Below are 12,234 nucleotides of genomic sequence, written 5' to 3'. Positions count from 1 at the left end.
TAAACAAACAAAAAACTGAGGGAATGTGGCTGATGGGCATAAATAAATCCCGAATCTAATTCCAGATTTAAAATGGATAGAAGCACCAGTGAAATGTCTTTCTGGATTAAATTTTCAAACTTTATCTGTTAATTGGAAAATTGCAACTTGTTCAAAATAAACCTGAGGTACACTTTATGTGGGTGATATAATAGAAAACATTTAGCAAAAATGTTCTAATTGTTTTGGCATGTTTTGCTGTTTGCAAATCTAGCATAATATACAATGATATTAGAAAAACTATGCCTATATGGATGTTATTTATTCAAGAAATAAAAACAAATTGATCAAATAATGTTGAATACAAAAGGAAAACAGGATAATAGATAAAGTAAAATGGAATCATTGTAAAATACATTGAAATATTTAAAATGATATGTTATGATTTAATGTTAATATTTACAATAATTGTATGAATCAGAAAAGAGAAAGAAAGAATATACAAAATAAAAGCATTAGCTAGACAATTTATTGTCAAAGAAAGTTATTCATTTTAATTTTTAGAAAATACTTTTTCTATTTTTTTATTGGTACTGATTTGATTTAATATGATCTCGTGCACTAGTTTGTAATGTTTAAATGTTTCCATGTTCCAGTGTATAATGCATAGGACTCTTCCCTTGTTTGTATGATTATATTAGGCTGGCGGGTAAGCATCATTTATTGATCTCGTACACTGGTATGTAATGGGTTGTTTGTATTGTTTACCCCGCATGACTGCTAATATCCATAAGTACCAGACTTTAGTCCTATTTATCAGGGACAGTCTGTGTAGCTCAGTGGTAGAGCGCTCGCCCGACAAGCGATAGGTCTGGGGTTCAACTCCAGCACAGGCAGGTATATGTGCGGAGTTTTTATTCTGGTATATCTGCCTATGCATGTTACGTTTCCATTTGTAAATTCATGTTTAATTGTGCTAGTGTGCGATGCGTAATTCTTTCCCCTGTATATTAAGATTTGCCTTTTATTGCCATTTAGACTAACTAAAGGATTAAGATTTAGCTATGTTTCATTTGGCAAAACAAGATAATATTTTGTAATTCCAAAAAAAAAAAAAAAGAGTTACATGCATGATATGCATTTTGGAGGGTCAGTAGGTTGATCCAAAAAATCAAAACACATTTTCAGATGTGTAAATTAAAAAAAAAAAACTGTGGTAAAATCATGGGAAAAACTGTTTAATATTCTGTTCCTTGAAAATGATTTTTAGCAATAGATAAAATGACTTCATAGAGGTATTTCATTGTATCCAAAAGGTGTAGAAGCATTACAAATGAAGTAAAACATTCAATTAAATTCAAGAAATTAACTTGAAGGAGGATTTCGTGATCCTAGCATCTTTTTATGACATTTTTCAGTAGAAATCCACGAAAAAAGCTTATTCCCAAAATTTGAGTTGATTCCGATTTTGTGTTTGCGAGTTATGCATGATTATGTGGATTACACTGCCCCATAGGCCATTGTATTTTCGTTCTGGTATACCAGAATGAAATTCAAATTTGATGATACTTTTGCTAAATGAATTAATCTGCAAGAAAGTTTTGGTATATACCGGTAAACATTATGTAGTCAGAGGTTTCCAGGGTATAAAAATCTCAACTTTTTTGAAAAAAGTTGGGGATGAGGCTTTGGATCACGAAATGCCCTTTTAAATTGATTAAAAAAGGTAAAAACTGAAAAGATGATTTAAATCTGTGATTTAAAAAAAATCATTTTAGTTAAATCTTGATTTGACTAAATGGCGCTTAAAATCGGCAAATTTTGACACCTAATAACTTTAGGTGTACACCAGATATGAATTTCTAGTCTTTTGCATCTGAAAGAATGTAGTCTAATGTTACTATTTTGTATTTTTTGTGTTTTGATACTTTCAAAAAGGTCGTTGAACTATGATCATTTTTCGTCATAGCGCCCTCCTGAAAGGTCTGACACATAACAAACTATACATTTTTGGAATCCTCATGACCATACGAGTAATTTGATATATATTACTTGACATAATTGGGAGCATTCTGAAAATTTGACCCCATAACCTGTACTTTGCATGTGCATCGTTGCCAGGAAGTGCATTTTTGACCCCTTAAAAATCCATACAGAGGATTAGAAAGTAGTTTTTTCTTATTACTTGACTCAAGAGCAACTTGAAATATCAGGATAAATAATACAAATGGCTATAAAGTGATCAAAATATAAAAAATATCATACTAAAATTGGCATTTTGTACCGTATCCTGTATGCATGGTATGTTAGGCAAAAATGACTATTTTTGAAAGCGTCAACTTAATACTAAAACACAAAAAATACAAAACAAATCTTATGTTCCTAGTAACATTAAACTACATTCTTTCAGATGCAAAAGACTAGAAATTCATATCTGGTGTACACCTTAAGTTATTAGGGGTCAAAATTTGCCGACTTTAAGTGCCATTTGTGGCTGAACCACTTTAGGGGTGGCCTAAAATTCTGTAGGGGTCTAGAAATTTCTCTTTTTTTGAATTGCTCATAGACATTGGCATATGGTTAATCCATTCTGAACATAATTAGGACCTATAAGTGCACTGTGACATTATCATGGGTCCTTCAAAATCAAGATAATTTGATTGAACAGTACGAAGTGCTGATTTTGACCCCCTCTGAAATCCCAACGAAATTCCGAAATCTATCTTTTTTGGCATTAGATATTTCAGACACAGCCAGTGAGTGACCACATTCAAAAAGAGGATCACAACTGATTCAATTAAGAAGAAAGTGCCCCTCAAAGAGAGCACTTTGTCATTTGGACCCCTTAAATTCACAATTTTGGTCGAGGTCGTCAAACTTTGATTGCCCGCCATTCGCAAACGAAATGGAATTTGAATTGTTTTCTTGTGACCTCACCTAGGGATCCATGAAAGGTACCCCTGAGCCAAAGGAGAGCAAAATCCAAGAGGGTGGGTGTACACTCAATCTGTTTCGACATGGACTGACCCTATACATAACTTTTGTTACCAGTGTGTTATTAGCTCAATTTGCAAGGCAAATTGACCTATTGTCATCGTACAGATTTGCAATGGTTTTTTACTTTCTCTTGCTACATCGCTTGAGTAATGGAGCTGGTAATTTGAGGTGGCGATCTTTGCAAGTTTGTTCATGAAAGTTACTTATTTTGCTGGGAAAAAATGGACAGAAAGTATGCTTTTTCGAGCAATTTGTCACAAAAAATTGTGCAGTTTCACAAGAATAATCTCATTCCTAGATTACTTACATGCTACACCAGGTTTAACCTTGGTGTTTTAAGCAATATAAGTCATCTGTTACATGTTTACATTTTAGCTTTGCCAATGATGTTACTGTGTTTTATGGAGGTTTAGATTTGGAGCATGTGTATTTTTGCAGAGACCTCTCAGATATTTGTGAGGATAGTTTTACATAGTAATTATTTTTTATGTGAGATTGTAAAATTCTAAAGCTCTTAAATATTAGACTTGTTTCAAGTCCTTTGGATTCCATAGTTAGTGAATGTAAAATTCATGGAAGCTTTGCCACATCTTCCAAAAATTTCTATTACTTTCCAAAGTTTTGAAGTTATCTATTCTTTCAAGATATTTATTTACCATCATAACTTTGTGAAAATCTATTTGACATTTGAATTACTAGATTGTGGACTTTCTTATCATACTTTACCCCAGGCATACTGTGCACTACAGGGGTAGTGTTTGAGCAAAATACACACCATGCCCCCGGTGTTATCACTTAACATTGACTAGGTGTACGCATGATCGTTCCCAATTTCGAGAAAAAAGGGGTTATGTTTAAACTATGTTCGCGAACATAAAATGTTCGCGATATTTAAAAAATAGGGTTGTTTTTGACGACGGTGTACTCGAAATTAAAAAATAGAGTAAGGTATATTTTGTGAATCCTGATGTTGAAATCATTATACCATTTCTTGCTCAATTTACTCCCGGATTTCACTTTTGTGTAACTTTTGTGCATTCCAAGTAATATTCAGGAACTCACTTCCCAGTTTGGCCGCTGTGTTATTTGGTATGTGTTCTAGAAATGTTAAAAAAGGGGTGCTTTTGTAAAAGTGTACTTGAAATGCAAAAATAGGGGTAATTTGTAAGGCTAATTTGTACCCGTTTTTGTGTAAAATAGGGGTAACAAATGCTGAAAATGTTCTTGAAACCGCGCAAAATAGGGGGTATTTTTGACTTTGGGAACGATCATGCGTTACGCCTTTGAATAGGAAGTGACAACACCGGGACCATGCCCACAAGGTGTACTTCCTCATAAGAGCTTGAACAGAGAAAAAGTAAGGAGAAAGACTTGATCAAGGCTATTAAATATGCATAAACCACTAAAACCTAATGTCAACAGTAGAGTGTTTGTTCAAGTGCTTGACAAGGACAAAGTAATCAGGGTTGCCAAGCTCATGGTTTGGTAGCCCAATTAGGTAACTTTTGAAGATTTTCCCTGAGACTTCCAACAATTTCCTGTCCCACAGAAACAGATGGTTAAGAAAAAAATGGGTGGCTTTTCAGCAATGCAGGTGCAATTTGGATGTCTTGAAGCCTACATTTATTTAAAGGTGCATGAACCTCATTGAAAATAAAGTTATATATCAATGGAAAGCTTATGATGTCAGGAAGCAGAAAAGAATATTTTTTATTTGCATAGCGTACCAGGCTAGACATAATCTCCATGCAAAGATTAGATATTGGCACCCCCTAAATTACAAAACGAAATCGTTCAAATTGGGCGCTTTCGTTGATGACGTCAGCCCAGGGACACACAGTTACTTCCGGGTTTGATTGTAAACACAATGTCCGTGTATTTACTTTGGCATGTATCGGGCCAATGCACGAATTCAGTCATTGTCAACTTACTTTACATGAAAAATATCTTCAATAAAATAAGAATAACATGAAGCAAATATCATGATCAAATCAAGAATGAAGTTCCTGAATAAAGTGTGTGGATTTAAAATGGGACTGAAAGTGCTGGCGGGGAGATTTGGGATAGGCCAAGCCATCCATGATATGCATAGGGAATATTACAGTTAAGCACTAAGAGCGAAGGTTAGCGAAGAACCGGAATGAAAACAGATTACAAAAAATAACTGCTAGTGCTACCAGTTCAGATCGTCACACCAAGTTGAGATGAACTTATCACAATGAGAAAATGAAGGAATAGAATAAGGTACATGTACAGGATTTTTAAATTATTTCTTAGCTTTACAACCGGTCACGTATGATAGGCGAACTCGTATATAGATACATACGGGATGAGCTCATCAGTGACTGACTGAGTCTCACTACGCCGAGTGTTCAGTATCCGCGACTGTACTGTACTTGCAGACAAAAGGACCGATTTTATATTCACATTTTGATATTTCCAACTTATTGCTACTTCATCAGCAAAATTTATTCCTGTAAATGTTCCAAATATAAGGGAACGATTGATCAAATCTGTTGAAACACCCCATGAAACATACAGCGCAAGGAGGGCGAAGCCCCGAAGCGAGTCGCTGTACGCTGTGTTTGTGCATATCCGTCCCTGCCATTTCTTCAGTAGCAATTTACGCATCGTGTTCGGTAATCCATAAAACATGAATGTTTCACTTTTTCAGTACCGTACACTGATTGTACTATCATTAAAGAATCGTGACACAAGTGACAATATTTTAATTTTATTCAGATTTCAGAATTCCATCAAATAACGGTCTACTAAGCCTAAATTGTATTTATTTTATGATAAAGTATCTGCCCGAGTATCTGTTTCTTTCAATCGCGATTGTGTGGAAAGAATGTATTACCGCAATGCGCTAAATATGAAAACCTTTATATGGGCTGGATCTTGATGAAATAGGCGATTTTTATTAATTTTTTGATTACTGCAAGACGATATTTTTTTAAATCAGATATTTTAAAATGAATCAAGAATAGGGAATGTCACAAACAAGTATTTCATTTGTTATTCGATCATGTTTATTCAGTGACATGAACGGTAGCAGCAAGTATTTGCGCATGGGATTGATCCCAGCGCGAAATTCAAACTCAATTACCCAGTTATACCCAGCCAGTTATGACTGATTTTGTCAAATATTTACGGAAAATGTATGTGTTGACAATAATTCTATTATTTCTAATATATATAGAAGGAACCAGCAACTTGAAGATTCCTCTAATTTCAAGCTTTATCATGTTTATTGTGAAAATCAGACTTGCCGGGCAGCTTGCAAAGTACAGGAAGCAAGTCTTGTTTACGTGTTTCGAGTAGGATCACGTGACTGCGAACCCTGAGCTTACGTCACGAGCATTCCCAAGGTCATAGACGATTGATTTGGGTGCTTTTTGGGCGCCTTAAAAAAGACCAAAAAATCATTCATTTTTTTAATTTTTCAGCTAAACATATCAAAAAAAAGTAACTAACCCCCCTTAAACAATGGCCGTTATTCAAAAAGGGACTATTGTATTGCAAATCTGGAAAATGCGTTGGAAGCAGAATTTATTTCTGCGCATTTTGACACCTCATTTGATACGATAGCCCAGAAAACAATAAAACACCGGTCAATTTAATGTAGTGAGGTCCAGATTTGAAAGTTGCACTTACATGCAAATTTTTACAATACAAAAACACTCAGATATCATTACACAGATTTCGTTCCATTACACTGAATGCAAAATCAATAGAATTTACTGCAACTTTCAGATCTTGGGATACGTTGATTTAAATGTGCGCTGTGACGTCAATATTTAGTCAATTGCTACAAATGAGGTGTCAAAATGTGCAGAAATAAATTCTGCTTCCAATGCATTTTACAGATTTGTAATACAATCAGCCGTTTTTTAATAATGGTCATTATTTAAGGGGGGTCAGTTACTTTTTTTGATATGTTTATATTGGCCATCAAAAAAATCGGAAAAAATAATTTTTAGTATCCTGACATCATAAGCTTTCCATTGATATATAACTTTATTTTCAATGAGGTTCACCTTTAACTAATTAACAGACACAGATAAATTTGGGGTAAACTTAGTAATTGGAATCCTTGAGAGCGTTCACATGGTAGATTTCCCCCCAAGTTTTTGTCCGAGAACCGCTTTGCTCAAGCAAAAATTCCTCTGTGTGGACATGCCTAAAGACAAATATTTATTACTGCTAATATTCCTGTCAGTTTATACCTGAAGATATTTGGTGCCCATTCATTTATTTATTATTCATTAACAATTTATATGCAGAATAACCTCAGCACCTTGCCTCCCTCCTGAGCAGTGGCAGTGGGCGCTAGGGGGAAAGTTGCATCCCCAACACAGAAATTTCCAGTGATGAAAATGGGGATGGGGATCAGAGTATGTCATTAAAATGACTGAAAAAGGTCAAAAATTGACAAATGGGGACAGAGTTTGGCTTTACTCCCGCACACTAAAATGCTGGCTATGCTGTTGTTCCCAAGGCCACCTTTGTTTCAGATGGACATTTTATTGTGAAAGGACCTATATGTCATTGCACAAGAAATACAATTAGCCTCTGAATTAAAAGTATTTAATTATTTTTGTAATCACTCAAAAGCATTTTGTGAGAATTTTACAATTGAACTAAGTAACCTCAGCACCTTGCCTCCCTCCTGAGCAGTGGCATTGGGAGCTAGGGGGAAAGTTGCATCCCCAACACAGAAATTTCCAGTGATGAAAATGGGGATGGGGATCAGAGTATGTCATTAAAATGACTGAAAAAAGAAAAAAATTGACAAATGGGGACAGAGTTTGGCTTTACTCCCGCACACTAAAATGCTGGCTATGCTGTTGTTCCCAAGGCCACCTTTGTTTCAGATGGACATTTTATTGTGAAAGGACCTATATGTCATTGCACAAGAAATACAATTAGCCTCTGAATTAAAAGTATTTAATTATTTTTGTAATCACTCAAAAGCATTTTGTGAGAATTTTACAATTGAACTAAGTACTATTCAATTTTTATGGGCGTTTTTATTTTACATGTAAAGTCTATAGGGGTGATGATTAGAAATGGACAGCAATATTGAAAAACCCTCATTTTGGGCCATTTTAGTCACTAAAATGACCATAAAAAAGAATAGCACTTAGTTCGGCTGTAAAATTCACACACAATGCTACCTTAGTGAGTACAAACATAATTAAATACATTTCATTCGGGGGCTATAGCAAAAAAAAATTTCCTATACCTTAAGGGCTGGGGTATGAACGTTTGGACAGTATTTATTTTGGGACATTAGAACACATCAGACATATCGAATTGCATTCTGAATACGAAGAATGTCATTCTGATATCAAATAATTTTGATTTTTTGAAATTAGCAATTAATACACATTTTATGGCAAATCATTAAAATTGATATTTTGATATTTAACAGTACTAAAGTAAACTTTATAAATCTGATGATTTATACTTAAAGTGTATGTAGGTGGGATGAAAAGCCGACGATCAATTGAAAATTTGGACCTTTCGTATTGAATATATGGATTTTTTTCCCAAAAACACACGCAAAATAAAAAGGTCTTTTTGGGAAAAAAATCCATATCTTCAATATGAAAGGTCAAAATTTTCAATTGACCATCTGCTTTTCCTCCCAGCTACATACACTTTAAGAATATATCATTAGATTTATATAATTTACTTCGAGGACGATTATATATCAAAATTTGAAAAATATCAAATTTTTATAATTTGTCATAAAATTTGTATTATATCGTGATTTTCAAAAATTAAAATTATTTGATATCAGAAAGACATGCTTCAGTATTCAGAATGCAATTCGACAGGTTTGAGGTGCTCTCATGTCCCACAAATAATACTAATAAAGCATAATAAACGCTGATTCTAGATCCTTAAAGTCTTAATATATACGATCTTATAATATGAAATTGGTTAATTTTTTTCAAACCTGATTTTTTTGCATATTTGTAATGTTTACACATGTCCCAACTTGCACCTAAATGGAATCGGCCAAATTTGTTGTCTTTGTAGGTCAACAGAGCAAAGTTCGACATATTATCATAATTTTTAAAATTATGATAATATGTCCTCCCATAGAACTGCATGTTAAATGGTCAAAATAACTAGTGGGGTTTCTTTCACTTTACCTCGTTATTTCAACTTAAAGCGGACAGCAACCCTCCCGGCAGTTATTACTAATATTATTTCAACATTTTGAATAAAGAATAACAAAATTAAAATTTGACGGAAATCGTACATTAATTTTAAGTCTTTAATGGTTATGGAACAAAGGTGGAGGGCCCTGTTGCACATAAATGACCTTTATATACATGTACATTATGCCACGTAAAATTAAAATTTTGTTTCACATCCCCACCATGAGAAGTGGATCTAATGTAACACCAAGATACTTGAATTCATTTGTATGATCAACAGTGTTCGAATTTAGGAAAAATAAATGGTTGTCCCATGGACAACCAGATTACAATTTCTGGTTGTCCGTCTAAGTTTTTGGTTGTCCGTAGGCCTACAAATGTGACTTTTGGCTAGATTTATGGTTGTCCGGCGGACAACCAAATCAGTATTTTTGGTTGTCCGACAACTTTTTTAGTTGTCCCGGGCAACCGGACAACCAAAATTTCGAACGCTGATGATCAAGCATGTCATATTGTTGAACTTGGTAAGAATGTGAGATGCACCAAATACTATATTATTTAGTTTTATTGTTAATGTTGAGAGTTAATTCGTTTTTATAAAACCAACTAGCAATATTCTTGACATAAATAAATAAAGAAATGTTATAAACACAATTAAATACCAGTATATTTAAAAAAACCAATTTGATATATTCAACGGTTATACATATATCTGAACATTATATTTACGTCAAATTTCAAATAACAATTGAGCTACAGCACCCTTGGTGCTCTTGTTATTTTTGAGAAAAATGCAAAAATAGTCACAAATTTACCACAGGGGTGTAGTACCCCTTAAACAAGGAGAGACATAATAAAAACACCCTAAACAAGGAGAGACATTGCTTATCAGTGTCTTATTGAGTGTCATCAGTGATGATGATCGGCGATTCCTGGTGCTGTTGAAGTCAGCTTTGAATTGTTAAAATCTGGTTTGTTAAATTGCTCAAAAACCACTCTTTTGCGCCAAATAACTTGATAAATATGTCAACACTAATGGCTGTTGATTGGGTAATTAAAAAAAACTACCCTAAGCGAGGATCGTTCTTAAAAAAACAACACCCCTTCCAGTAAAATAAGTGTTTTGACTTTTGAGACCCTATTCATGAGAGTGACCCCCCCCCACGTACGCAGATCCTGGTTTTGCTTTTCCGCATTTTCTTTCACGCGGATGCTTCCAAGTATAATTCAGAGTGGCCCCCAGGGGTTGCATATATTTTCAGAATATTAATTAAAATTGTATTGTCATTTCAGGTGTTTTTGGTGATCTATTACATATCTACATTCTGCAGTGGTTGGATGGTCGACACTAGAACACTGGGAGCTAATTTTGTAGCAATAGCGAGGGTCATTATCTCCATCTTGGCAAGAATTTACTCTCAGCAGGTAACTATATCATCATTTAAGGGTATACGATTATAGGTTAATAACTGTGCATTAGTTATTTGGAGGGCATTGGGAAAAATCTAAACATTTTGCCTTTGGAACCGAGCGCCCCGAGGTATATTCCGAGGTCCAAAGCAAAATGTTTAGATTTTTCACAATGCCCGACATATAACTGATGCAAAGTTATTAATCAAATTCATAACCATCATTTTTAACTCATCACTCAACCAAATCTCAAGATTTTATTCTCCGAAATTTGTTGAAATAAACAATTTTTATCAAAACTTATATTTTGCCCTTCAAAAAGTCGAACAAGCTAAAACGGACTTACCAATTACAGCACTGCGCAATCACGCCATGTGCAAATATGGTAGTTGCGTGTGCGTGAAGTGTTCCAGCGCAACAGTTGCGCACACGCGGAAGTCATTGTACCATGTAAGCATACGCGGAGGTCATTGATGGATATCAATAACCTCCGCGCCGGTGTGCGTATATCATCTAAAGAGCAATTTGATTGGAACTCACATATAGCGTAATACGCGGAGGTTATGAATGTATTGTTGGTCGAAGCAGCAAAAAAAATGTAGTTCACAGCATCTTGCAAATGGTAGTGAGCTTTTGCTTTAGCATTGCTCAATTCATAGCGAGCGTGTAGAAGAATTCAAATATCACAGATATACTTTTGTAGGTCCTGTGGTTCTTGAGTTATGTTGTAAATAGGGCTGAAACAAATGTACATAACTCATTATAACAACAATAAATTAAGCAAGTTTTCAAAGTATATGATTTGTAGAATGAACTTTTGCAGAACACCAAAGTGTTATTTTTCAATAATATATTGATGCAGACAATGAAAATCAATTTTTTGGCTGCTTCGACCAACAATACCTCGTATAATAATGGTTATTCTTAGAGTTAATTAATGTGTGTGTGTTCCTGACTTTCTTGCACATTATAAATCACATTCTGGTGAAATCAAAGGGGCATGACTGTTTAACCTTCTCCACGTGCGTGTCAACCCCGGTGTCGACTGCAGACGACAAGTTTCAAATTTGCTTTAAAAATTCACAAATTTTAGAATTGTATATTTTGTAATGACCATATTTGGAGTCAGCATGCAAAATGCATATTCTGATCTAAGGGGATTTACCCAAAATTGCCATTACACACAAACTCTTGCATGATTACTTGAAAGCGGTGTTCCCACCTCTCATGATCAAATAAAAATTATTCGAGGCCCATAATAGCTGTCATTATCAATAAGATTTATTTCGTGAAACAAACAATTATAGCAATATAAGATCATGCTCCTCAATGATTTTCAAAATTTGATTTTAACATGATTTATTGTACTTGAATAAACTAAAATATGTACCCTGCAAAAATTAAGGCTTTACGTGCTGTATCATTTTATTAATAACTAGAGCGGTTCTCGGCTTTCGCGGTTCTCGGCATTCGCGGTTCTCGGTAGTGTGGGTTGGTCCGTATGTGACGTTTCTGTTCAGAACCTTGTGTGACCCTTCCCCCCCCCCCCCAGAAAAAAATCATCCGCCACCACTGGTTATAACAAGGGCCTTGTAAATGCAACTGGTGAGACAGAGCCTCGAATGACGTTTGTGTTTTCAGTCTGATTTCAGTTCCCTAACACAGGTACAAA

The 12,234-nt window shown here is 34.7% G+C and overlaps 1 protein-coding gene across 7 annotated transcripts in view; it reads left to right on the top strand.

Annotated features, from left to right (window-relative positions):
- Positions 1-12,234, top strand: part of LOC140157181 (uncharacterized) — a 130,591-nt gene that overhangs the window by 40,995 nt on the left and 77,362 nt on the right. For 5 of the 7 annotated variants that reach the window (XR_011859644.1, XM_072180289.1, XM_072180286.1 and 2 more), the window contains one exon: positions 10,446-10,577. The exons of the other annotated variants lie outside the window; for them this stretch is intronic. The gene's annotated coding sequence lies outside the window, so the exon portion shown is untranslated. The remainder of the gene's footprint in view (positions 1-10,445; positions 10,578-12,234) is intronic. 7 annotated transcript variants of the gene reach the window in all.

The sequence above is a fragment of the Amphiura filiformis genome, chromosome 7 (genome assembly GCF_039555335.1).
Source record: "Amphiura filiformis chromosome 7, Afil_fr2py, whole genome shotgun sequence".
NCBI lineage: Eukaryota > Metazoa > Echinodermata > Ophiuroidea > Amphilepidida > Amphiuridae > Amphiura > Amphiura filiformis.
Note: the sequence above shows the minus strand (reverse complement) of the source record. Positions and strands in the feature narration are given on the sequence as shown.